This window comes from Podarcis liolepis, assembly GCF_965112155.1.
Source record: "Podarcis liolepis genome assembly, chromosome: 4".
NCBI lineage: Eukaryota > Metazoa > Chordata > Lepidosauria > Squamata > Lacertidae > Podarcis > Podarcis liolepis.
The window spans coordinates 89,573,963-89,599,712 of NC_139558.1; the positions used below are offsets into that span (position 1 = coordinate 89,573,963).

Consider the following 25,750-nt stretch of genomic DNA (forward strand, 5'->3'; position numbering starts at 1 on the left):
ACGGGTCAGGAATCTAAAAAAATCAAATCAAATCCCTGCGTGTTTCTTCTTCTCCATACCTCTCTGCCTAACACACCGCGATCGATCGCCTGCAAGTTTAAATCTTGGTGGGGAGCGCAAACGCGTTTTCCGCCGGAGGCTTCCCAGTAAAGAGACTTGGCGATCGTGCGCTTGGAGCAACAAGGAAACCAGGAGGCGGCGAAGCTTGCCAGACCAGAGCAGGCGGCCGCTCAGCGCTGCGCTGGACTCGCTTGGGCAGGGGGCGCAGGCGGCGCTCGCTCGGCAGAGGGCGTCCCGCTTGCGGCTTCGAGCGGAGCCGGGAGGAGCCTCGTGCGTTGCGCGCCTGGGCCGGGGAGGAGCTGCGCCACCGCCGCCGCCGCCGCTTGTGCCACGTCCATCGGGCTGAGCCGAGCCGGGAAGCGGCTGGAGCGCCCGCACGTGCGCGCCGGGGGTGAGTCCAGGCGGGGCGGCCAAGTTGCAGGAGCGCGGCGATCTCCGTTCTTCTCTCCTCCTCCAAAAATTTAAAAAGGAGCCAACGACCCGACACCCGCAGCCCCGATCGCTGCCTGCCCGGGACTTTCTTTCCCAGCTGTAGATTCCGCAGGCGGCGTAAGTCGTGGGGGGGGGGGAGAGCGCGTGTGCATGGTGGTTACTCACGAGTAGGAGCCGCGCCGAGCCCAGCAGCGCACTTTGCGCCCTGCGTAAAAACAACCCGATTGCAAGCCTCCCCAAAGCCTTTGCGCCAAAGGAGGTCCAAGTCGGGGCCCCGGGAGGAGGGTTGGAGGAAGAAAGTGTTGCCTGGGTTTGTAGCCCGAGACTACGTGGCGCGCTTTACTCGAGAGTAGAAGGTCGTCTGAACTCGTGCATAGGGCGCGCGCGTGGGATTTCACCCCGGTGTTTACTCGGCGGAGAGTTCCGCGGTGCCGGCGAAGAAAAGCGTGCGTTAGGTAGGATTGAAGCTCCTTTTTTTGGAGGGGGGAGACTAGGGGGCGCAGGAAAAGTGGCGCGAGGTTTCAAAACGCGTGGAAATCGGGGGGCAGAGAAAGAGTTGAGTGCGTCTGGGCGGCATGAGGCCTCTTTCGGGTCGCAAGGAAGGCGAGAGGCGGGAGTCCCGTTGGAAACTTTGCAAAGCAAAGGGAAGAGGCGTGTTTAAAGCTGGGAGGAGGGGAGGAGAGGGTTAAAAGGGGGTCGCGGATCAAGTTGCTGCCCTGATCGCGACCCGGAGACTAGTCCTTCCCTCCACCCACCCCCCCTTAAAGTCAGTTTCCAGACGCGCAGCTGCTCGGCTTTGTAAGCGCCCTAGTAAGCGGATCTCCAAGAGACGAGTTGCTGTGTGGATCGAAATGGGGAGTCGTGCAGGCTGCAACTTCCTGCGCAACTTGGCCAGGACTTCCCCAGCCCCGATTGTGGGAGAGAGGAGGATCCGTCCACGTAACGCCGCTTTGCTGCCGATCCAACAAGGAGCCGTCCCTCTCTCCTTTCGACCCCCGCCAGCGTGTTTTGGACTCTGTTGCATGTCTGGGGCGATTTTCCCGGTCCCTTTTAAAGTAGGACTTGGCTGCGTTTTGGGGGAGCGGAGATCAGGACTGCACCATGTTTTCCTCGGAAGTAAACTCAGCTATGTTCAGCGACATATGTTACGCCTAGTCGCGTTGCAATCCTAAGCACCTTTAAGATTTAGTGCAGTTTTGGGGAGTAGAACTTAAAACAAGAGAGGTGATGAATAGAGCTGCGCTGCATGAGACTATGGGAGCTGTAGTTCTTTTAAAATTAAATTTAGCCTGGCCCTGAGAAATATGAGTAAAGGGGAAGAAGTCGTAGCGTAACAGCCCAATAAGTTGAGGTTAGTGGGACACCAAAGGCAGTTTTATCATTTTCGCTCCAGTAGCTGTGAAATTGGCGACTGCTTTTGATCTTTGGACACAGTGACATTCGTCAGGCACACATTTCTTCGGTTGATATCATGCTCAAGGTGTATGATTTTATTTATTGCATTTATATCCTGCCCTTTCTTCTGAGGAGGTCAAGGCAATGCACATGGTTCCTACTGTTTTATCCAAACAACAGCCCTGTGAGGTGGGCTATGCTGCGAAAGAGCGACTGGTCTGAACTCCTGCAGTGAGCTTTGTGGTTTAGGATGCGATCCTATAGCAAACTCCACCTGGATGAGTGGGTTTGGTGTTGAGCCAGGAAGTTCCTGGCATAGCTGGGCTTTATCGTCCCCCATCCCAGCTGAGTTTAAGCCAGTTCTGAAAAAAGGGGGCGTTCGGGGATGTGAGGTGGTGGCAGGAACAGAGAGGGATCTTAGGCAGGATCCCACGCCACTTCATCTTGGTCACATGACCTGGCAACCCCAGCTACCTTTGAAGGTGACTCAGAAACTACAAGTAATCCAGAATACGGCTGCCAGACTGGTGACTGGGTCTGGCTGCTGGGACCATATAATGCCAGTCCTGAAAGACCTATGCTGCCTGCCAGTACATTTCTGAACACAATTCAAACCCTTTAAAGCCCTAAATGGCTTCAGTCCAGTATACCTGAAGACGCGTCTCCAGCCCCATTGTTCGGCCTGGACACAGGTCCAGCTCCGAGGGCCTTCTGGCGGTTCCCTCACTGTGAGAAGTGAGGTTACAGGGAACCAGGCAGAGGGCCTTCTCGGTAGTGGCACCCACCCTGTGGAACTCCCTCCCATCAGATGTCATAGAGATAAACAACTATCTGACTTTTAGAATACATCTGGAGGCAGCCCTGTGTAGGGAAGTTTTTAATGTTTGATGTTTAGTTGTGTTTTTATATTATGTCGGAAGCCGCCCAGAGCGGCTGGGGCAACTCAGTCAGATGTAGTAGTAGTAGTACTAGTAATAATAATAATAATAATTTTAAGCCGGCAAAAAGGGCAGTGTCATTCAAACGCTATTTTAAAGGCTTGTTTTGCCTCTGCCAGGCTCTGCCACCCTAAAGCAACCCTGCTGCTGAACAGAGTTTGGATCTGCCAGCTTAACTTTACATCAACTTATTGTGCTAAAGGTATTGTTCCCGTGGTGTGGATTTGAATCCGGGCATTACCACCCTTTTTCGGCCCATGGGCCCATTTGCACACCAGAGAATCTGTTGTGGATGCACCCCACTTCTCTCACACACCTAGACAGGTGCTGCAACCTGTTTTACAGTAATGTAATGCTTCTTTCAAAACTTTCCTGGTCAACTGGTGGGGGGGGGTACCAAGAGGGCATTAGGCCTCAGTGGGCACATAGGTGCTATGTTGGTAATAATAATAATAATAATAATAATAATAACAACAACAAAATTTCTTCCAGTAGCACCTTAAAGACCAACTGAGTTAGTTCTAGGTATGAGCTTTTGTGTGCATGCACACTTCTTCAGATACCGTATCTGAAGAAGTGTGCATGCACACGAAAGCTCATACCTAGAACTAACTCAGTTGGTCTTTAAGGTGCTACTGGAAATTTTTTTTTATTTTGACTATGGCAGACCAACATGGCTACCTATCTGTAACTGGAATAATAATAATAACAACAATAATAATTTATTATTTGTACCCTGCCCATCTGGCTGGGTTTCCCCAGCCACTCTGGGCGGCTTCCAACAAAGATTAAAAATACATTAAAATGTCACACATTAAACACTTCCCTGAACAGGGCTGCCTTCAGATGTCTTCTAAACGTCAGGTAGTTGTTTATCTCTATGACATCTGATGGGAGGGAGTTCCACAGGGTGGGTGCCACTACCGAGAAGGCCCTCTGCCTGGTTCCTTGTAACCTCACTTCTCTCAGGGAGGGAACCGCCAGAAGGCCCTTGGAGCTGGACCTCAGTGTCCGGGCAGAACGATGGGGGTGGAGACGCTCCTTCAGATATACTGGACCGAGGCCGTTTAGGGCTTTAAAGGTCAGCACCAACACTTTGAACTGTGCTCGGAAACGTACTGGGAGCCAGTGTAGAGAAGGCAACCCCTTCTCTGAGCATTGCCTCATTCTGGTTTGAAGGAGGGGAGCCTGCAGCTGGAAAAGAGAAGGGAATTTGTGCGTTCCCATTGACCTAAGAGTTATTTTTAATGTGCCGCCTGTGTTTTTGTGCCAACGTTGTGTTTTTCAGTTGGGGAACCTGTATTGCATTGTGCTCAGGACTGGTTTCGTCTGGGGAGGTGGAAGCAGGCCCCCCCATCTCTCTTTGCACAGCCATGATGGAAGTTCCACCTGCCTCCTCTCCCTACAGGCCAGGTGTGAGGAACCTTTGGCCTTCCAGGTGCTGCTGAACTACAACTCCCATCAGCCTCAGCTAAGCATGACCAAGCAAACAGTCAGGGATGAAGGGCATATCACTTCCTTTTTCAACCGTGCTTTTCATTAAAGCATCCACGAAAACAAATGCAAGCTTCAAGGGGGAAAATTCAGCATCTGGAAGACCGAACGTTCTCCATCCTTTGCTGAAAGTGTGGTGGGACATTGCTTCTCCAGGTCCCTGTTTCTCAGGCTGTGTGTGGGAAAGGTGTGGGAGGCAGGCAGAGAGAATGTAAACCTGGCACCGAATACTTTACAAAGCTTTTAAGTACAGGCAGGGCTCTGAGCTGGCAGCAGGAAGGAAGCTGACGGGCAGGGGAGTTTCAGAGATCTGGGAATGATTGGCCAGGGAGCCAAGACACAGACTCTTTTCAACATCTGAAGGCGGAGCAGACTTTTGCTTCCTGTTGTTCGAGAGGGCCGGGCCGGGATCAGACGGCTAGAAAGTTGTGTTTTTCAAGGTGAATTTGGGTTCCTGAAATTCATTCTGATTGTGCAGATAAAATACAACAGATACAGTGGTACCTCGGGTTACACACGCTTCAGGTTACATATGCTTCAGGTTACACACTCTGCTAACCCAGAAATAGTGCTTCATGTTAAGAACTTTGCTACAAGATAAAAACAGAAATCGTGCTCTGGTGGCACAGCGGCTCCAGGAGGCCCCATTAGCTAAAGTGGTGCTTCAGGTTAAGAACAGTTTCAGGTTAAGTACAGACCTTCGGAATGAATTAAGTACTTAACCTGAGGTACCACTGTAGAATTCTACAGGCTGTGTTGCTCTAGCCTGTGGAAACAGTCCGGGTCCAAGGATCTCCAGGCATTCACCTCCAATGGTGGAGACGTCAGCTGCCATACTGGGCATCTTCACTTGGTCGCAAATGGCCAACAGCCAGGTGCAAAGTGCGCCTGTCACCGGGTGAATTACAATCGCTGCTCCAGATGTTTTGAACTTGCCGTGGCTGGTGCTGATGGGAACCGCAGTCCAAAACATCTGGAGGGTGCTGCATTGACGATGTTCTAGAGCTGATGATGTGGCCGTGGTGCGTTTAAGACCAGTGTGAGTCTAAGGTTCTTGGCTCCCTTGCCCTGGTTTTATTGGATGCTGGGCAGCTTGACAACAGCACCTTAACCATGATCCAGGATTTAATCAAACCCTATTTTCTCACTTCCTTTTTTAATTTCAGTAATTCGGCTAGCACCCCGTAGGGCTCCGCATTACGGAGCGTGGAGAAAACAGTACCCTCGGATTCTTGGCTGCCGTCACTAACACAGATTAAAAACCTCACAATTTGCTAATGAGAATATGGGGGGGGGGAGTGGGCAAATCTAAGAGGCAGGCAGGTACTCCCTCCCAAAAACATTTACCTAGCTGCTGAATCCAGCACCCGTAAACATTTGGCAACCTGGGCAGCTGCACAGTTGGCCGATGTGGTTGGTTTCCCTCTTTAAATATTGCGTATAAGGGGAACTCTGTTGCTTCTATACCTTTATTGAGGCATTGTGATCCTAAGGAGCTAATTATGGCCTGGAAGCGGAAGAGAATTTCACATACAGTGGTTTCTTGGTTTGCAACCCTTTTGGATTACAACCGTTTTGGATTACAACCATTTCCATCCCTGAAGTGTGTGTACCTTTTTTTGGATTACGACCCATTTTTTTTTGGATTACGACCAAATTTTTTTCGGAGGCTCCGTTGGTGAAAGCGCACCTTGGGTCACAACCAGTTTTGGTTTACAACCGGACCTCCAGAACGGATTATGGTTGTAAACTAAGGTACCACTGTAATTGCATTTTGAACATTGCAACGGAGTCAGATCATTGGCTTATTGTGCTCAGTGCTTCAGGGGTTTCCAAACATTTAAGGTTTGTGGGCACCACCCCCTTGGTTCACTTCTCTCCCCGCTCCTCCCCAAAGACAGAGAATATGTGTACGTGCTCCCTTTGCTTTTTCAAGAGGATAAGATCCCGTAGAATTAACCTGAGCCTTGGAAAGCACATAGAGTTGTAAAAGGAAGTGGGAAAGAGGGTCACTCTTCCAACTTCCTGTTTCAGCACTATGTAATTTTCAAGGGAGAAAAAAATGTAGGCACCTCATGGCCAAGGGGGCAGTGAGTTCTTCCAGCTGTTTTGGACTACACCTCTCATCAGGCCCACCCAGCCTGGGGATTGTAGTCTAATAAAGCAACCGGAGAGCCCCAGATTGGTGAAGATGTTGGAGAACTTCTAGATGTTGGAGAACGTTGGTGGCAAAGCATTTTTCTTGCAAGCGGAAGGACCTAGGCTCATTCCTTAGCCTTTTCAGCTGTGGCTGGAAACTCAGGAGAGTCACTGCCAGTCGGTGTGGACAGTACTGAGCCAGATGGACTAAAGGTCCAACTCTGTCTAAGATAGCATCCTGTGTTCCAGACCCGTTGCCTATGATGAGGTTGCTAATCCAGCAAGCGTGCGTAGATCTGCTCTTTAGCTGTTTGGCGGTACAGTTGCCGTCGTCCGAAAATAGTTCTTAAGTGCTTTGAAGAGATTAAGCAGGGCGTACTTGGGAAAGAAAAAGAGAGCTTCATTGTTAGGCTTTAAGAATTAAATGTCCTAAACCGCCAGAATTGTTGTAATTGAAAAGGAAGGGGGGGGGAATCAGAAGGCTCATATTAACACAGCCTACTAAAGAATGTCGGGAGATTATTAAAAGGAGAACCCTAATAATTGGCAGGATAATCCGCTCTGAATGTGAGCAGTGCAGCTTTGCTTGAGTTTCTAGGCACAGTTTGGCAGTTCGAAGGGGGCACAGATGTGAATTGTTTATTGAGCCAAGTTTAATTTACAACTTGCCCTCCTTTTAAAAAAGATTCCGAGTTTGACAGCTACCTGCACAAATGAAAAAAGAGCCCATCTTTTTTCTTTTTGTAAATCGCACACTTCCTTAATATTAACAGATCTTACCCACCCACCCCAATAATACTTCAGTTGTGCCAAAAGCCCATCGCAAAACATCCGGCCTGTTGGGTGAATATGAGCCCTTGTAGCTTTTAATGTCTGAAGGAGTGATATTTTCAGTAGCGCCAATTCCATCTGTTCTTGGATGCTTCCTTTGAACTGGAGGTTGATACTATCCGGGAGATTAAGTGTCTCTTGAACTCATAAACTTGAAAGATGTGGCTCAGTGCTTTAGATCTGAAAAGGAAATATGATTTGGTCCACTTGGGTTACATAGTGGCTTAGGATTTGACTTACACAACTTGCGGCCCATCAAGTTGAACAAGATAGCCATGTTCAAATATATAAAAGGATGTCACATAGAGGAGGGAGAAAGGTTGTTTTCTGCTGCTCCAGAGAAGCGGACACGGAGCAATGGATCCAAACTACAAGAAAGAAGATTCCACCTAAACATTAGGAAGAACTTCCTGACAGTAAGAGCTGTTTGACAGTGGAATTTGCTGCCAAGGAGTGTGGTGGAGTCTCCTACTTTGGAGGTCTTTAAGCAGAGGCTTGACAACCATATGTCAGGAGTGCTCTGATGGTGTTTCCTGCTTGGCAGGGGGTTGGACTCGATGGCCCTTGTGGTCTCTTCCAACTCTATGATTCTATGATTCTAAGTTGAATGCAGCAGCTGTCTAGCGTTGACTGCCAGGTGTATGACAACACATGCACAGCCTGTGTAATAATAATAATAATAATAATAATAATAATAATATACATCATTTATATGCTGCTCATCTGACTGGGTTGCCCCAGCCACTCTGGGCTGCTCCCAACAAATTATAAAACCACAGTAAAACATCAGCCATTAAAAACCTCCTGATACAGATATCTACAGAAGGTCCTAATAATTGTTTATCTCCTTGACCCAGAGGGCGTTCCACAGGGCGGGTGCCACTACCGAGAAGGCCCTGTGCCCGGTTCCCTGTAACCTCACTTCTCGCAGCGATGGAGCCGCCAGAAGGCTCCCGTAGGCTGCATTCAGTGTTGGAAATTAGCCTGGCGCCTTTTGCACCTGGCTGTAGGCAACTTGCAACAGTCAAGATCCAAGGATCTTGGTATGCATGAACCTCCAGATGATGGGGATGTTGGGCGCCAGCTTGGAACTAATACCACATCCTGTGGAATTCTGCCTGCGATGTTTTATCAGAATGAATTTCAGGAACCCAAATGTGTTTTTTTCCCTGTACTAAAAACGGGGAGTAGTTCTAACCAGCCCAGCCTTGTGTTTCTGTTGCCTTTGGACCGCAGTGTGTTACTGAAGCATCCGAGAGGGAAGGCATAAGTGGAATGTGCCTGATCTACCCTCCCAGTCACTTAGTCGGGCGCTGCTTGTGTTAGCTTGGAAATGCAAGCACTGTTATTGTGCTGGAATGAGCAAAACAAGATGTGGGCTAAGCAATGTAATTACTTTTCCAAACACTCAAGGCCCCGGTTAGCTTGCTGGCGGGAACATACCTAGAAGTGTTTGTCATGCGTCAGGCTCTGAGACGACGAAATGGGATCTTCTTGCCCCTAGATGAAAGAGGCATGCAAATGAGGTGCTGTGCTCAGGTAGACGCAATGAAGTGCATCCTCTCCCCTTTGCTGTAGGCATCCCAGATAAGGACAATACCTGTGCTTCTGTAGTTGCCGTATTGGAGTTGCTGAACTCATTCTTCTGGACTCTGTATCTACAATAGGGCAGCAGGCGTTGCAGCAAAGAAGTGTGTTCAGCGTTAGAAACTCAGGTATAGGCACCAAATGGCTCCTTAAACCAGGGTTACAGTCAGGGTTACTAGTTGCCGCTTTGGGGCCAGACGACTCGGAAGTCAGATTTTTCAATGCGACTATTTGGTTCCTGACATTCGTTCTGATTGTGCAAGTAAAATATCACGGGTAGAATTCTACAGGATGTGCTGCTAGTTTGTGAAAACGGCCCGGATCCAAGCATCCCCAGGCAGGTAAATCCGGGCAGTGGAGATGTCAGGATTGCCCTGCTCACCACCATTTGGTAGCCAAGCTCCAAACCCAAAGTCCTGTTCCGATGAATTTTGGTATGCCTTCTGATGATATTGATGATGCCTTTGCTCCTTTCGTTTCATGCCTCTTCTGGTTCTGCGAGACCAGGTGGGAGGGGAGCTTGTTACAGCAGGAAGGGGAGACACCCTGTCTTCTTCACCAGCCGGACCCATCTCTGCTTCTTGGCCTCCCTCCTCTTCTGCTTCCTTTTCTACCTCTGATTCTGCACTTCCCTCTGCCACAGCCTCTTCCTGCTCACTAAACCCCGTTACCTCTTCAGCTTCCGACACCTCCACTCCCCAGCCTTCTCCCTCTGACCACTCATCATCACCCCACCACCACTTCCCAGGATCGCAACCTTCTCCCCTTGGAGGTTTCCCAGCTGGTTCCTCCCAACATAACTCTGCGTCCAACCAGTCTGAGACAGTCCTATCAGCAAACTCAGGTGGTGAGTGCCATTAAAACACGGGAACCATTTTCCAGGCTGAGGGCTGCATTCCCTTGTGGGCAACCTTCTAGAGGCCACTCCTTCTATCTGGGATGGTTGTTCTCTTCCACTGAGCGCACAGCTTCGGGAGGTACACACACAGCGCGGTGAGGGAGGAAGGGGGCACCCGCCTAGCCAGCCAGATGAGCCGAATCAACCCTGGCGATCAATGGGGTGACAGATGTCGCAGCCAGATCGCCCTCACATTACCTCACATGAGATCATTACCCCACTCTTAACTTACCATCCCAGGCCGCCCATCTGAGGCCACATTGTTCTTTCTTTGATCAGATCAAAATGATCAGACAACAGCAAAGGCTGCTAGATTTATCGAGGGTGCAGTAAGATTTAGGGCCACTAAGGGTTAAACCACAGAGCCTAGGGCTTGCCGATCAGAAGGTCGGCGGTTCGAATCCCCGTGATTCGAATCCCGTTGCTTGGTCCCTGCTCCTCCCAACCCAGCAGTTCGAAAGCACATCAAAGTGCAAGTAGATAAATAGGTACCACTCTGGCGGGAAGGTAAACGGTGTTTCAGTGCGCTGCTCTGGTTCGCCAGAAGCGGCTTAGTCACGCTGGCCACATGACCCGGAAGCTGTACGCCGGCTCCCTCGGCCAATAAAGCAAGATGAGCGCCGCAACCCCAGAGTCGGTCACGACTGGACCTAATGGTCAGTGGCCCCTTTACCTTTACCTATCTTCTAGAGGCTACTTGTCAGAGGCAGGCATGGCCAGAGGCCATAGTGGGCAGGGCAACAGGTGGGCCTCTTAGCTTTGTGCATCAGCTGAATCCCTGACTAAGGACAGTGGAACCCCTGCCCAAGGACTTTTGCTTGTGCAATGGGGGCTTCCCCCCATCCTCCCCCTGTACCCTCCCCCCCCGAAATTAGTTCTGGAGAGGACGCTGGAGAAAAGCAGAGATCCAAACACAAATAGTATTATCAAAGCATCAGTGACAGGGGCGAGTCTTGTGGGTCAAGGAAAGAGATGTCTCAGAGATATCCGAAGCGGCTGGTGGATACTGCTTAACTTTAGAATGTAAGTAGAGTTCTGTTCTGGATCAGGCCAGTGGCCCACATTCTCCAGAATCGTGTTCTCACAGTGGCCAGGATCTTGGCAAAAGGAGTGCACACTCTCTGTTCAGATTTCTTGGCCTGTAGCCACTGATAGACAAATAAGCACGAGCCTCATGGCTTTCTTAAAAAACAAAACATCGAGACCAATGACCATTGCTACCGTAGCAAATTAGATAAGTTAATTAAGACCAACTTGGCCCAGTTCTTCAGCGAGGCTGTGTTTCAGCCATCTGCAGCTTGCCCGCACCTCCGTAGCCATCTGGTTAACACATTTTGTTAACTCCTCTCCCCTGCCTTCTGTTTAGTGTGGATTGTAAACTCTCCGAGTGGGGACTGCCCAGGATGCGGTGCCTAGCAGTTGGTTCCTACGTGGGTAAAAGCGTCTGGCAATCCCCCCTCCCATGGGTCTCCCTCTTTGTTTAGATTCAATCATTCCTCTCTGCGCAAGAACATTTCCCTCGGCACGTCACGGAGCTCCTCGCGTGCTGTTCTGGGATGCCGTGCCAAAACCAATTGTGCCGAGAGCTGTTGCGGTTGCCTGCAGCGCTGAGGGCTTCCAGACTGGCTTGAGCTTATGAGTTATTTTGGAAATAAATTAGCCTCTCGATGGCTGTCATCATGCCTATAGCGAGAAGCGATCGCAGGAGAGCCATCAGAATCTACGGGCAGAGGAAGGGGGACAAATGGCAAGTTTCCAGGCATTATATACTTTGGAAAGTCGTGGCTTCTCCCCTGGGAATGCTGAGAACTCTAGTTTGTTAAGGGTGCCAAGAGTTGTCAGGGAGATCACCAACTGCATCTTGTGGCAGTGAGTGCCGTAGGTCCCCCACCCATAATGTGAAAGTCATCCATTAAGTCCTGAGTCCATTGTCGACCAGCTTCAATGAGTGAACCAATTTTTTACGGTTAGAGAAGGGAGAAATAATTCCTGCGTTCAGTGCCATTGTTAATCTTATAGATCTTTGCCATATCTTCTTTCGGACGCATTCCCCCCCCCCCCTTAAAAGCTCACAATGCTTTACAGTCTTTCCCTTAGGGAAGACACTCCAATCTTTCTATCATTTTAGTTGCTCTTAGAACACCAGGAAGCTGCCTTATGTATTTTCAGACTATTGGCCCATCAAACTCCGTTCTACAATGAGCCAAAGTCTGCAGTTCCTCTCCGCTCCCCCCTTCTGCTAACAAACTTCATAGAACCAGCTGCATGGAATTATCAAATAAATCCTTAATCTGCAGGCTTAAAAAGTTTCTTTCTAAACGGATAAGATTATCAGAGACTGGCAGGGAGGAGGGATAAATTCTGTGGCAGGTTTAAGCAAAGTACATGGGGACTGTGTGTGCGGGTGCGTTTTGCAAAAAAAGCCTTAAGGGAAATGCTTTAACATTTGTGGTGAGATCCCAAGCAACAAGGCTGGAAAACATCCTGGCACCTTGAATAGCCACTACCTGTTAATGTAAGTATCTCTGGGATCTGTGGGCCAATGGTCTAATTTAAACTTAGGCAGAGCTGGTGCACATATTTTGTGCACGTACAGACATACATCATCTTCTTGGTAAGCCTGCTGTGGATTTTTGCATATACCGAAGATTCATGCCTTGCAGGGGGTCAGACTAGATGACCCAAGGTGTCCCTTCCAACCCCACAATTCTATGAAATCAGAAGTGCCCCTTCAGCTTTTGTGCTGCTTGGCCGCAAGGAGGAAATTGGAAGCTTCCACTTCCTGCCGTTTAGGGTCTGGATGAAACCCTAAGTCGTGTCTAGTCTTAATTATGTTTTGTTAAAACCACCTGCCACCTGGGGTATTGCCCCCTCTTCTGGGTGCTGCTGTTTCATAAAAATATCGACGCACTGGAACATGTGCAGGAGAGTTTGACATACCGGTAGTTGGTGATGGATCAGGAGATGGGAGTTCCATGAGGAGCACTGGATATGTTTAGTCTGGTGAAGAGGTCAGAAGATAGTGTTTCTTATGTATGTGAAAGCCTGGCTCAGAAGGTGGAGCAAATCTTGTTTTCTGTCATGGGTAGGAACACGGCCATATTTAGGTTTGATGAGGCCCTATGCTACTGAAGGTAATGGGGCCCTTTATATCTCCAGCTGTCCTTTGTCAACAACAAATTGTTGCTGTTTTGTGTGTGGAATATATGCTATATGGTAATTTATGGGCCTAAAGGTAAAGGTACCCCTGCCCGTACGGGCCAGTCGTGTCCGACTCTGGGGTTGCGTGCTCATCTCACTTAAGAGGCCGGGAGCCAGCGCTGCCCGAAGACAGAGCTGTCCGAAGACACTTCCGGGTCACGTGGCCAATGTGACGAAGCTGCTCTGGCGAGCCAGCACCAGCGCAGCGCATGGAAACGCCGTTACCTTCCCGCTATAAAGCGGTACCTATTTATCTACTTGCACTTTAGGGGTGCTTTTGAACTGCTAGGTGGGCAGGAGCTAGGACCGAACGACGGGAGCTCACCCCGCCACGGGGATTCGAACCGCCGACCATATGATCGGCAAGTCCTAGGCAGTGAGGTTTTACCCACAGTGCCACCCGCGTCCCTTAATTTATGGACCTAATAGGTCTCTAAAGCCATTTGCACATAACAAAATATGTATTTTATCAAAGTAATTTGTTTTTTATCTTATATTTTGGAAATGTACATCCAGGTTTTTTCCTTTAATTTTTTTGGGGGGCCCCAAGAGAGTGGGGCCCTAAGCTATAGCTTGTTTAGCTTATACAGTGGAACCTTGGGTTAAGAACTTAATTCATACCGGAGGTCCGTTCTTAACCTGAAACTGTTCTTAACCTGAAGCACCACTTTAGCTAATGGGGCCTCCCGCTGCCGCTGCGCTGCTGCACGATTTCTGTTCTCATCCTGAAGCAAAGTTCTTAACCCGAGGTACTATTTCTGGGTTAGCAGAGTCTGTAACCTGAAGCGTCTGTAACCCGAGGTACCACTATACGTAAATCCGGCACTGGGTAGGAACCAAACCACCATGTTCAAATGACAAGAACTCTCTGATTGCATGAGTAGCTCATTAGAGTGTATTGCCTCTGAAAGCGGCAGACTATTCTTCTATAGATTTTTTTTAGCGGATTCTGGATGGCTGTCAGCAGGCACCAGGCAAATTTTGCACCTGCCTGACTACAGTGGTACCTCTGCTTATGAGCATCTCTGGTTACGTATCCTTCGGGATACGCATGTGGCAAACCCGGAAGTATTTTTCCAGGTTTTGCCGCATGCGCAGAAGCACTGTTCTGTGCCGCACACATGCGCAGAACAGGCACCTCTGGTTGCGAAAACCTCGGGATCCGACTGGAGCTCTGGAATGGATCCTGTCTGCAACCGGAGGTACCACTGTACTTGTGACCAAGTGAATATGCTGCCCCTGACATCACCACCATTTGGTGGCGCATGCCTAAGGATCATGCAGTGCCACTGTATTCTGCTCTGGTCAGACCTCACCTGGAGTACTGTGTCCAGTTCTGGGCACCACAGTTCAAGAAGGACACTGACAAACTGGAACGTGTCCAGAGGAGGGCAACCAAAATGGTCAAAGGTCTGGAAACGATGCCTTATGAGGAACGGCTAAGGGAGCTGGGCATGTTTAGCCTGGAGAAGAGGAGGTTAAGGGGTGATATGATAGCCATGTTCAAATATATAAAAGGATGTCACATAGAGGAGGGAGAAAAGTTGTTTTCTGCTGCTCCAGAGAAGCGGACACGGAGTAATGGATCCAAACTACAAGAAAGAAGATTCCACCTAAACATTAGGAAGAACTTCCTGACAGTAAGAGCTGTTCGACAGTGGAATTTGCTGCCAAGGAGTGTGGTGGAGTCTCCTACTTTGGAGGTCTTTAAGCAGAGGCTTGACAACCATATGTCAGGAGTGCTCTGATGGTGTTTCCTGCTTGGCAGGGGGTTGGACTCGATGGCCCTTGTGGTCTCTTCCAACTCTATGATTCTATGATCATTGGATCCGCACTGTTTTCACATACTAACACCCCCATCCTGTAGAAATCTATCAGTTCTGTTTTATCTGCCCAGTCGGGATGAATTTCTGGAACCAAAATGCTTTTTCTGTGCATCCTCAGCAGGAGCAGTCACCATTAAGAAAAAGAGGTCGGAATAGGCCAATCTATATGTGGACTGTCTCTGGATCAAGTAAATTTTCTTCTTTAAGTTCTCAAAGCTCTTAACCTAGCTCAAGTTAGTCCTCTGAACCAGCCAGATGTTTCACTAGGAATCAATCACAGTCGGTCCATCATTTCAAGCCATCCAGCCCCAAAATGGCAACTAGACCAGGAGTAGGCAACCTAAGGCCCATGGGCCACAAGCGGCCCACATGGGTTGTTTAACCGGCCCACGACTCGCTTCCGCGGTGCCAGAAATTGCATCTGCGCAGACGCCGGAAATCGCGGCCACACGTGCGAAATCCGGCCCACAGAGGGATCGCCGCTGGAGTGAACCGGTCCAGGCGAGGTAAACCTTGCTGACCCCTGAACTAGACATTCTGTTTTGGCAATTATAACCTTGGTTGAAAAAGCCATTTGGCACCCAGCTCCTATATCTTGAGTTTTTAATACTGGCTGTCAGCCAGGGATTCTACAACATGGATTTCCTACATGATCAGGGAATCCAGCATCATAAAGCTGCGGTCAATTGAATGCAGAAGTGAAAGCCTCTGAACTCTTTGTGCACTGAGGGAACAGCCAGACACAGGCAGAGACCTCAGATGATATAGGTAGTCAGTAGCTTTCTGTTTAAGTGTTAGACATATTTAAAGAATATATTGTCTTGTGCTATTACGGAATTGAATAAATCAGCCATTTTGAGTCACAGGTAAATAAAATGTGTAGCTTGTATTCACCCGAGATGTCTCCTAGCAAATTTAGTTGACTCTTAAATGTCTTAATTTCTTCATTTGCAGTACAAATTTGATGTATTGCCTTTTTTCTTCTGAGAAAATGGCTATAGAGAGCCCAACCCCTCACCATATCTCCCATGACAGTATAACTTCCGTGAGAACATTGGATACAAATTCAATAAATAATATTAATAACAAAAACTTGAAATGTGGACTGTTATTTCACCATTGCAGGGAGGGCTGTGACCAGCTGACCGGTGCGCCTGATCATAGAATTGTAGAGTTGCAAGAGACCCCAAGGGCCATCTAGTCCAAACCCCCACAATACAGGAATCTCCTGTCCAAAGTGGGACTTGAACCCACAACCCGGAGATGAAGAGTTCTCCTGCTCTATTGACTGAGCTATCCAGCCACAGCGCAATCTGTATGCATGGGTTGCCTCTAAGGACATGACATGCAAGTTTGAAAAAAAGCTGCGTGAGCTTGAGAAAGGTCCCTTCACCAGGTCCAACCTAGCTCATTTTGAGGGCATCTTTCCATGGATATTGACAGAGGACTTCCCCACTTCTCCCATCTGAGCTCCTTTCAACTCATGGTATGAGTGATACGAACCTGAGACCTCTTGCATGCAAACCAGGTGTTTTACCACTAAGCTACATGCACCTCCTTGCCCAAGATCCTTCTGAAATATCTTGAATGCCTCTTGAGCTTTTCTTTCAGCGTGGATTAAATTGTTTCCCCGCTCAGTTTTCTTATAAAATTCCATTTTCTGCCCGCTAATTGTATTTCCACCCCCTCACTCCCCACCTTGGTTTCATGTTAAGTTGTCCCCCTTCCCCAAGTGCTGCCTATTAGCCTGCCTTCCTCAATTTTTTTTGAAACGGCTAATCTCACAGTTTCTGCGGCTCCCGCCCAGCGTAGACTCTCCCTGTCTTAATTTTGTTTAGACTTCGATTTTAGACTTCGATTTCTTGCCTTTCATCTCCTTCATATATATATTTTGACCCTCCCTCCCACTTTCAACTTTCATCCTTCTTCCAGGGAAGGCGCTTGTACCTCTTTGCTTTTAGTGAAACTCATTTGCATTCTTGAGACTCATTGTTTATGGCAGAGGACTAGTCATTTCCGAATAAAGCGTTCCCTTTTCTCTCTCTCGACACCTCGCGCCCTCCGAAGGCTTTGCTCAAATTTTTCTCTGTTTGCACAAAGAAATCGCAAAGAATAAAGAGCGGTACTAGATTTTATTTATCTTATTTTCAAAAGGGTAAGGAGGAGGAGCGGTCTTCCGCCTCAATCAATGTGCTGGAAGCTTTGTCACTGGGAAAGTAGGAATGCAATAACTCTCGGTCTGCCTGCTCCCCAAATGATTTGATAGGGGTGGGAGCAATGCAGGAATCCCCCCCCCCCAGTTTTGGCTTCCGTGTTTTCATCCTGAGTTTGGGTTTGGAGAGTGGTGAAAGTTTTGGTTTGGAGAGTGGTAAAATTTGGGATAATTGATGTAACTGCGTCTTTCCCTATTTTGAAGTCAATACAGTGGTACCTCGGGTTACATACGCTTCAGGTTACAGACTCCGCTAACCCAGAAATAGTACCTCGGGTTAAGAACTTTGCTTCAGGATGTGAACAGAAATCGTGCTCTGGCGGTGTGGTGGCAGCAGGAGGCTCCATTAGCTAAAATGGTGCTTCAGGTTAAGAACAGTTTCAGGTTAAGAACAGACCTCTGGAACGAATTAAGTACTTAACCTGAGGTACCACTGTAGTTGTTGACTTTGGCCTCATATTTCGCATGTTTGCAATGTGTGTATGGGAAAAGTGGAGTTATTACTATATTGTTGTTGTCGTCCGACTCTTTGTGACCCCATGGACCAGAGCACGCCAGGCACTAATGTCTTCCACTGCCTCCCGCAGTTTGATCAGACTCATGTTAGTAGCTTCGAGAACACTGTCCAACCATCTCGTCGTCTGTCGTTCCCTTCTCCTTGTGCCCTCCATCTTTCCCAACATCAGGGTCTTTTCCAGGGAGTCTTCTCTTCTCATGGGGTGGCCAAAGTATCGGAGCCTCAGCTTCAGGACCTGTCCTTCCAGTGAGCACTCAGGGCTGATTTCCTTCAGAATGGAGAGGTTTGCTCTTCTTGCAGTCCATGGGACTCTCAAGAGTCTCCTCCAGCACCATAATTCAAAAGCATCAATTCTTTCGGCAATTAGCCGCCTTGATGGTCCAGCTCTCACTTCCATAGCTTTAACTATACAGACCTTGGCCGGCAAGGTGATGTCTCAGCCGCTCTCTGACAAAGAGATTGGGCTGGTATATAGTAATATAATACAGTGGTACCTCGGGTTACATACATTTCAGGTTACATACATTTCAGGTTACATACACTTCAGGTTACAGACTCTGCTAACCCAGAAATATTACCTCAGGTTAAGAACTTTGCTTCAGGATGAGAACAGAAATCGTGCTCTGGCGGCGCGGCAGCAGCAGCAGGCCCCATTAGCTAAAGTGGTGCTTCAGGTTAAGAACAGTTTCAGGTTAAGTACGGACCTCTGGAACGAATTAAGTACTTAACCTGAGGTACCACTGTCTATTACTATATTCCAGCCCAATTGCTTTGTCAGAGAGTGGCTGTGTGCTTCTCGGCCCTTTCCAGTTCCTACTCACCAGGGGAATTTAGAGGAGCAGAATGCAATTACCGGTGTTGAATTGTAGGCAATCGTTGATCAATAGGTATTTTCCTTATAATCAGTCAGATTCTCTTGTTTGCCTTCGTCTTGTGTGGCTCAGTCAGCGACAGGCTCCGGTACGGGGCAATCAAATTACAATCTTGCTAACTCCACTGTCTGTGCCACTCGCTGTCCGTGCTGTTGCGTTATAAAGTATTTTGGAGAAAGAAGTGCTAACTTTAACATCTTCAAGTGCCTAAGGTGAGAAAAGATGTGTTTTGCTGGGCTGATTCATACCCTAGTTGCTTGTTTGCAAGCATGATGCAGAGGTTCATGTTTCTAAATGTGCGGCAGTTGTGCTTCTGGCATTAGTGATTTCTGGCACATGGCCACGAGGCTCCTTGAGAGACACACTTCCTCTTACAGTCATACCTCGGGTTACAGATGCTTCAGGTTGCATTTTTTCGAGATACGGACCGCCGAAACATGGAAGTACCAGAATGGGTTACTTCTGGGTTTCAGCGGTCGCACATGCGCAGAAGCACTAAATTGCACTTTGCGCACGCGCAGAAGCACTGAATCGCAATCCGCATGTGCGCAGATGCGCCGCTGCGGGTTGCGGACGTGCACAACCCAAGCATCCACTGTAGATATTTTCTGGTGTGGAATGTACCTGTATGAATAATGTGGACATTCCTGCTGCTCTAAAAGTACAGATTCATACGTGTGGCAGAGTGGCCATGTTTGCACAGCACAATAAACCATGGTTACTGGCTAACCATGGTTTTCTGGTTATGAGCAAACATACAGGCAGTGTTAGAAGTGAGGAGATTTCACCCCTCCCATACCGAAGAATCTCCTGATGATCTCCTGATGGTCTCTGCTGACTCTCCAGAGAGGAGGAGGCGTGTCCTGCCTATCTACTTATTCTGCCCAGCAACATATCAGTGTGTGTGTGTGAGTGAGAGACAATCAGTCAGTGTATCGGAGAAAGTGAGAGTGTCAGAGATTCTAGAGATAAGATTGCTGCTAAGAGCAGCTGCAGACTCTCAGTGTAGCATTGATTTATGCTTAGAATATTCAGCTCTGTATATAGTTTTGTATCATAGTTGTAGTTACAGAATAAAAGGAAGATATTCTACAGAGCTGCTCTCCGAGTGGTTTATACTCTGCAAAACTCTGCTGCGCAACGACTGTATTATTGAGACAGTGAATCCGGTGCTCTCAGCTCTAAGCTGTGAGTCCACAGCACTGTGACTTGTTCCTGTGAGAAAGGAGGTCTCTGGCGGTGCTTCCCAGCTCGCCTAGCCCAGTTGGGGTTGAGGTGCATGAGTCCAGTTGGTGCACTGGCTCTAGGGCGATGCTGACAAGAAGCTGGGATAGAAAAGCGAGGAGCGAAATGGCTCCTGAGACCTGGGTTGTGGGCACCAAAACAGAATATCTAGTTGCCAATTTTGGGGGGAAGTTGGCAAAAGACTTTTTATTTATTATTTTGATAAGCATGAACTAATACACAATTAACACAAGTGACAAATTGTTCATATCACATTTTAAACAGAATTTGTTAATATATGTTTAATTTGGTGTTTGCAATAGAAAAAATTGGTACCATACAGTCATACCTCATGTTACGTCCGCTTCATGTTACGTTCTTTCAGGATATGTCCCGCGGTAACCCGGAAGTACCGGAAAGGGTTACTTCCGGGTTTCGCCACTCGCACATGTACAGAAGCGCAAAATGATGTCACACGCATGCGCAGAGGTGGCAAATCGCAACCTGCACGTGCGCAGATGCACCGCTGTGGGTTGCATTCTTTTCATGTTGCAAATGCGCCTCTGGAACGGATCCCGTTCGCAACCAGAGGTACCACTGTACTTCAGTTTTCAAAACACACTTACTCTTTATTCTTAAACTCCTTAACATATTGTCTATCCTTAACATATACTTTGGGGCTTCAGAGCACATACATTTCAGTAATCCTTGAGTGTCATCTAGGCGCAAAAAAAGGGCACCCTGACTTTCGCAAATGGAGAATCTTTAGGCGCGAAATGCGCCTGGCGCCCTGCTAATTTCGAACCCTGCCTACTGGTGGACCCTGCTTGGCTCTTCCTGTGGCACAAGTGGAATAAACTGACAATGGATAGCTCAGTGAGTGGAGCATGAGACTCTTAATCTCAGAGTTGTGGGTTTGAGCCCCACATTGGGCAAAAAGATCTCTTCATTGCAGGGGGTTGGACTCGATGACCAAGGTGGTCTTTTCCAACTCTGCAGTTCTGTGATTCTATGCAGGAAGCCACAATTAAGCTTGTCTTCCTTTGATGTCTGAGCCTAGGATACCGTATTTTTTGCACCATAACACTCACTTTTTTCCTCCTAGAAAGTAAGGGGAAATGTCTGTGCGTGTTATGGAGCGAATGCATGCAGGTGGCGGGGGGGATCTGCTGCAGTCGTGAGCAGAGGATCCATGGTTCCCCTTCCTTCCCTCCTCCGTGGTTACAAAGCATGGATCCACATGGATCCTTAGGATTTTTGCATTGGGCTACTCCAAACTCACTGTCAGATCACATGTCTGTGGCCACAGCATGAACCACAAAAATCATATATCCACTATTTTGTTTAGAATATTTTTTTTCTTGTTTTCCTCCTCTAAAAACTATGTGCGTGTTATGGTCTGGTGCGTGTTATAGAGCGAAAAATACGGTAGTTGTTTGTTGCTCCCTTTAAAAAAACCAGGATCACTACCCAGCCTTATACCATGCCAGTTCACAACAAATGAAGATAAACCCTAGTTTATTGTGGTCCGTGAACATGGCAGTGTCTGTCTCTCCATGAAACGGATACCAGTTGCAAATACAATATTAGACAAACTTGCTAGCCGCCGATTAAAAAAAATATTGAGTAATTAATGTTTCTCAGGTGATTACCCCTTTGCTATTGTCCCTGGATTTTTGCACCTATTTCAAGAAGAGCATGCTACAGTTAAACCGCATTAACAGTGTAGGGAGGCAAAATAAAATTAACATGGGGGTACTTCTTTTGAAAGCTTCGTTTACAGATTACAAGCTGAATTAATACACCAAATTAGATCACTCATTAGGGCATCGGAACATTTTCCAATATAAATGGAAAATTATCCAATGCAAATTGCCCTAATTTGCAGAGAAGATTTTCAATTTGATTTTTATTTTTATTTGAAAACCCATATCATTTCCTGCCACCCTAGAAACTTGCACAGGTTATTCCAGGGGTCAGCAAACTTACTGCGCCTCGGGCCAGTGTCTCCAGCGCCGATCACGCGGAGGGCATTGGAGCGCGTGCCCGTACACGTGCGCACACGCTATTTCCGGCGCACTTCCGGGTCGGAGGAGCATCGGAAATAGCTTGTGCGCATGTGCACGGGCCTCCTCCGACCCAGATGTGCACCGGAAATAATTTGCATGCTCACAAACTTGCACATGTGCACAAGCTATTTCCGGTGCTCCTCCGACCCGGAAGTGGTCAGCCGCGCATCGCCAGTAAGAGCGGGCCGCGGGAGTTGCCGCGGGATGGATAAACAAGTCCTTCGGGCCTTATCCAGCCCGCGGACCTTAGTTTGGGGACCCCAGGGTTATTCTTTTCTAAGAAATGTGGACTATGGCAGCTTTCTAGCAAGAGAATCCCAGGCAGCCAGTGATCTGCAGAAGCTGTGAAACTGATGCTTAGGAAATGGAAATATTTCTCTTTCAGCCATCATACCTAAGGTCACAGCCACCCCATATTTTAAAAACTCAGTTATGCCACTTTTAACAGTCCTGGGGTGGGATTCGCCTAGCCACCCCCATCATTGTAAATCCCGTGCAAGGACTTCTGCTTGTACAATGTGACTTCCCCCTTCTCCTTTGCATGTGGCCCTTGCACCCCTGAAATTGGCTTGGCGGGGTCGGGGGAACCCCCAGAACAGCATGTGGGGGAAGGAGAAGGCCTCAAGCACAAGAGCACTCCCTGCTCCTGAAGTTTGCAGCAACTTGTAACAGAACCTTAAAGTCAGCTGGGGTTTGCAGGAAAGGTGGAAAGGTGTGTGAATGGAAAATAAAAAAAATCCTTCCAGTAGCACCTTAGAGACCAACTAAGTTTGTTATTGGTATGAGCTTTTGTGGTATCTGAAGAAGTGTGCATGCAGACGAAAGCTCATACCAATAACAAACTTAGTTGGTCTCTAAGGTGCTACTGGAAGGATTTTTTTTATTTTGTTTCGACTACAGCAGACCAACACGGCTACCTACCTGTGTGTGAATGGGTCAAAGAACCGTAGAATTGTAGAATTGGAAGGGGACCGGAGGGTCATCTAGTCTAACCCTCGGCAATCTTTTTGCCCAGCGTGGGGTTGGAACCCACGACCCTAAGATTAAGAGCCTTGTGCTCTGCCAACTGAGCTATTCTGCAGTAAGTAGCCCAGCTGTGGCATTCTGCCCTGGTTGCCGTTCCCAGACCAAATCGACAAGGGCAGCTTCACACAGAGATCAGTTGCGTTGAATGATCTGTGGCTTCTCTTGTAAGAACACTAGATTGAGAGAAACACTTTCTCTGGGAGAAAAAGTGGCCTTTGGTCCTGCCGGGCACAAGCTTGAGCGGTCAAGTGATAACTTGTGCAATGGGTTTCAGATCATTTGGAGACTCCGTTCAGCTGTTATCGACCTTCCATTCAGCCAAAACTCCTGAGTTTAGTGCAGAAATAAAGGAGGGGAGATGGTGTTGTCTGTTGTATTACGATGACACAGCTGGGTGAATTGCTAGAAGATGAAACTCTCAAAGTTTGACCAGCGCTTGCTACCGAGAGAACATTGTTTCTTCAGCTGCAATGAGCCTTGAAATACCAATTGCCTAGTAAAATGAAATAAAGAGGTAGAATTCGTATCGTAGACAAAATAAGAAACACTTGAACAACGGCTCCTTATTAAATAAGATTTGTGAAGAGGATTTGTGTCTTGATCAAACATTTATATAGAGTGTTCATTAACTGCTTCTTATTGAAAGAATGCAGGGTGGTGTACGAAAGCACGAATAAAAAGTAATCCCGCCCCCCTCTGCAGCATATTAATGTAATTTAAAACCAGCAAATAACTTTTAACAAAGTGCAAGAAGACAAAAGCAAATTAAAACCCTTAAAGCAGGCATGCTCAAAGTCCGCTATGAGGGCCTAATTCGGCCCTCTGGCCGGTTTTATCCAGCCCCTGTGGCAGTTTACCGTATTTTTCGCTCTATAACACGCAGATTTTTTCTCCTAAAAAGGAAGGGGAAATGTCTGTGCGTGTTATGCAGCGAATGTGTGTCCCTGTAGCCGAAAAATAAGGCAAAAATCAAACCGCGCTTCAGGGAGAAGGGAAGCCTGAAGAGAGGAAGTGGCAGCTTCCCTGCATTCTGCCTCAGGGTCTTACTGCCCACCCGCTTCTGTTTGTTACTGTGTTTGCTCAAACGGAACAAAGAGCAGGGAAAGCCCCTCCCCTCCAGGCAAGTAGAGGGGAGAGCAGAGCGTCCTTCCTTCTATCCTCTCCCTGCTCCGGAGGGAACAATGTTCGTGAAGGGAAGAGAGATTACAGGTTCGGCTTAAAATTCTGATTTGACTTCCTGCTTTTTGTTTTTGGAGACACACAGCATTCAAATATGCTTTCTTCCATTTAAAAGGATGAAATCCTTAAACAGTGGCTGGCTTGTGTGGGTGGGTGGGGAAAAACTTTTGCCTTCCTTTCCTCACGTTATAGCCCTCTCCTGCATTCTTAGCCTTCTGTGTTTTTCCTTCCCTCCCCACTTAAAATGTGGTTACAAAGCATGGATCCACATGGATCCTCAGGATCTTTGCATTGGGTCACCCCAAATTCACCATCAGAGCACACAGCATGTCCATGGCTACAGCCTGTCCCCCCCCAAAAAAATCACACACCCATTGTTGCCTGGGGCTGCAATGGTGCAAAAACGTGGTTACAAAGCATGGATCCACAGGGATCCTCAGGATCTTTGCATTGGGTCAGCCAAAATTCACCATCAGAGCACATAGCATGTCCATGGCTACAGCCTGTCCCCCCCCCCAAATCACGCACCCACTGTTGCCTGGGGCTGCAATGGTGCAAAAACGTGGTTACAAAGCATGGATCCACAGGGATTCTCAGGATTTTTGCATTGGGTCACCCCAAATTCACCATCAGATCACATGTCTGTGGCCACAGCATGAATCACAAAAATGATACGTCCACTGTTTCATTCAGAATATTTTTTCCCTTGTTTTCCTCCTCTAAAAACGATGTGCGTGTTATGGTCAGGTGCGTGTTATAGAGCGAAAAATACGGTATTTATTGGGGTTAAATCCCCCCAAAAGCTCAAGAAGTTCAATCCTAAAAAAAAGCTCAGCAACCTTAGTCGGCCCTCACGTATGTTCACTTCATCAAATCTGGCCCTCTTTGGGAAAAGTTAAAGTGAAAAATCGGGCAAACAACTAAGGGCAGTATTCAAATAAATTATTGCATTAGTAGGGCGAGTACTAACACTCGTGCAAGAGGATTCCCCCCCCCAAAGAATCATGGGAACTGTAGTTTCCCCCTCACGGAGCTACAGTTCCCAGCACCCTTTACAAACTGCAGTTCCCAGGATTCTTTGCAGGAAAGCTACACACTTTAAATGCGTGGGTGCACATGCGGCTGTGGGTTGCTAATCTGGAGCAACAGCTAGAAGACTGCTGTTTCCTTCGTTCTGGCAAGGCCAGTCCTAACAGTGGGTCGAACGAGGCGCCTCAGGTGGCGAATGCAGGAGGGGAGAAGCGCAGGTGAGGGGTTGGTGTGTATGTGTCACATAGCTTGCCCCATGCCTCACAAGCAGAGGATGTTGTCTTGCCACCAGTGTTGAAGTAAGGTCCAGATGTCCGTCCAGTTTGCTCCAGATAGTTGGGCGTTGGTATCTTTCACCTCAGGTATCAAAATGCCTTGGACCAGCCCTGTTCTGTTTAGCTGGAGCTGCCCTTTTGGGAAGGGATCCTAGCTCTGTGGGACAAAGCACACGGTTTGCATGTGGAATGAGTTGTGGGCACCCCCCCCCAAAAAAAATACCCATTCCGCAGAAGGAAAAGCGGGTGGTGCTCAGAAGCCTTGCCTCCAAACAGGCAACACATCTACTATACCACACTTGAAAACAGATGAAACAGACCCAAAAAGCAAGCAGCATCCCTTAAAACAGGCAACCTTCCCAAAAAATAAAAAATGCAGTTGTAGAAAAATGAGAGGGGCAGACAGAAACCGGAGGGCGCCATGGCGTTTTGTTTTGCAAGTGGGATTTATGGACCTTAACCCACCCCCCGATGCTGGTGGCTGCTTTTTTTTGCTGAAAAGCACCTTAATTTAGAACGCTGGCTCCCTGCGTCGGAAAACCTCAT

At 48.0% G+C, this 25,750-nt stretch overlaps 1 protein-coding gene and 1 long non-coding RNA gene across 3 annotated transcripts in view; both read left to right on the plus strand.

Annotated features, from left to right (window-relative positions):
• Positions 1-339: 339 nt before the first annotated feature.
• SMCO4 (single-pass membrane protein with coiled-coil domains 4) overlaps positions 340-25,750 on the plus strand; it is a 51,537-nt gene continuing 26,126 nt past the window's right edge. Inside the window, exon 1 of one of the 2 annotated variants that reach the window (XM_083500094.1) lies at positions 340-451. The gene's annotated coding sequence lies outside the window, so the exon portion shown is untranslated. The other variant, XM_083500093.1, reaches the window with a different exon arrangement.
• On the plus strand, positions 24,910-25,412 carry LOC310705534. The gene is made up of 2 exons (XR_014525377.1): positions 24,910-25,028; positions 25,088-25,412. It is a non-coding gene; the product is annotated as an uncharacterized lncRNA (long non-coding RNA).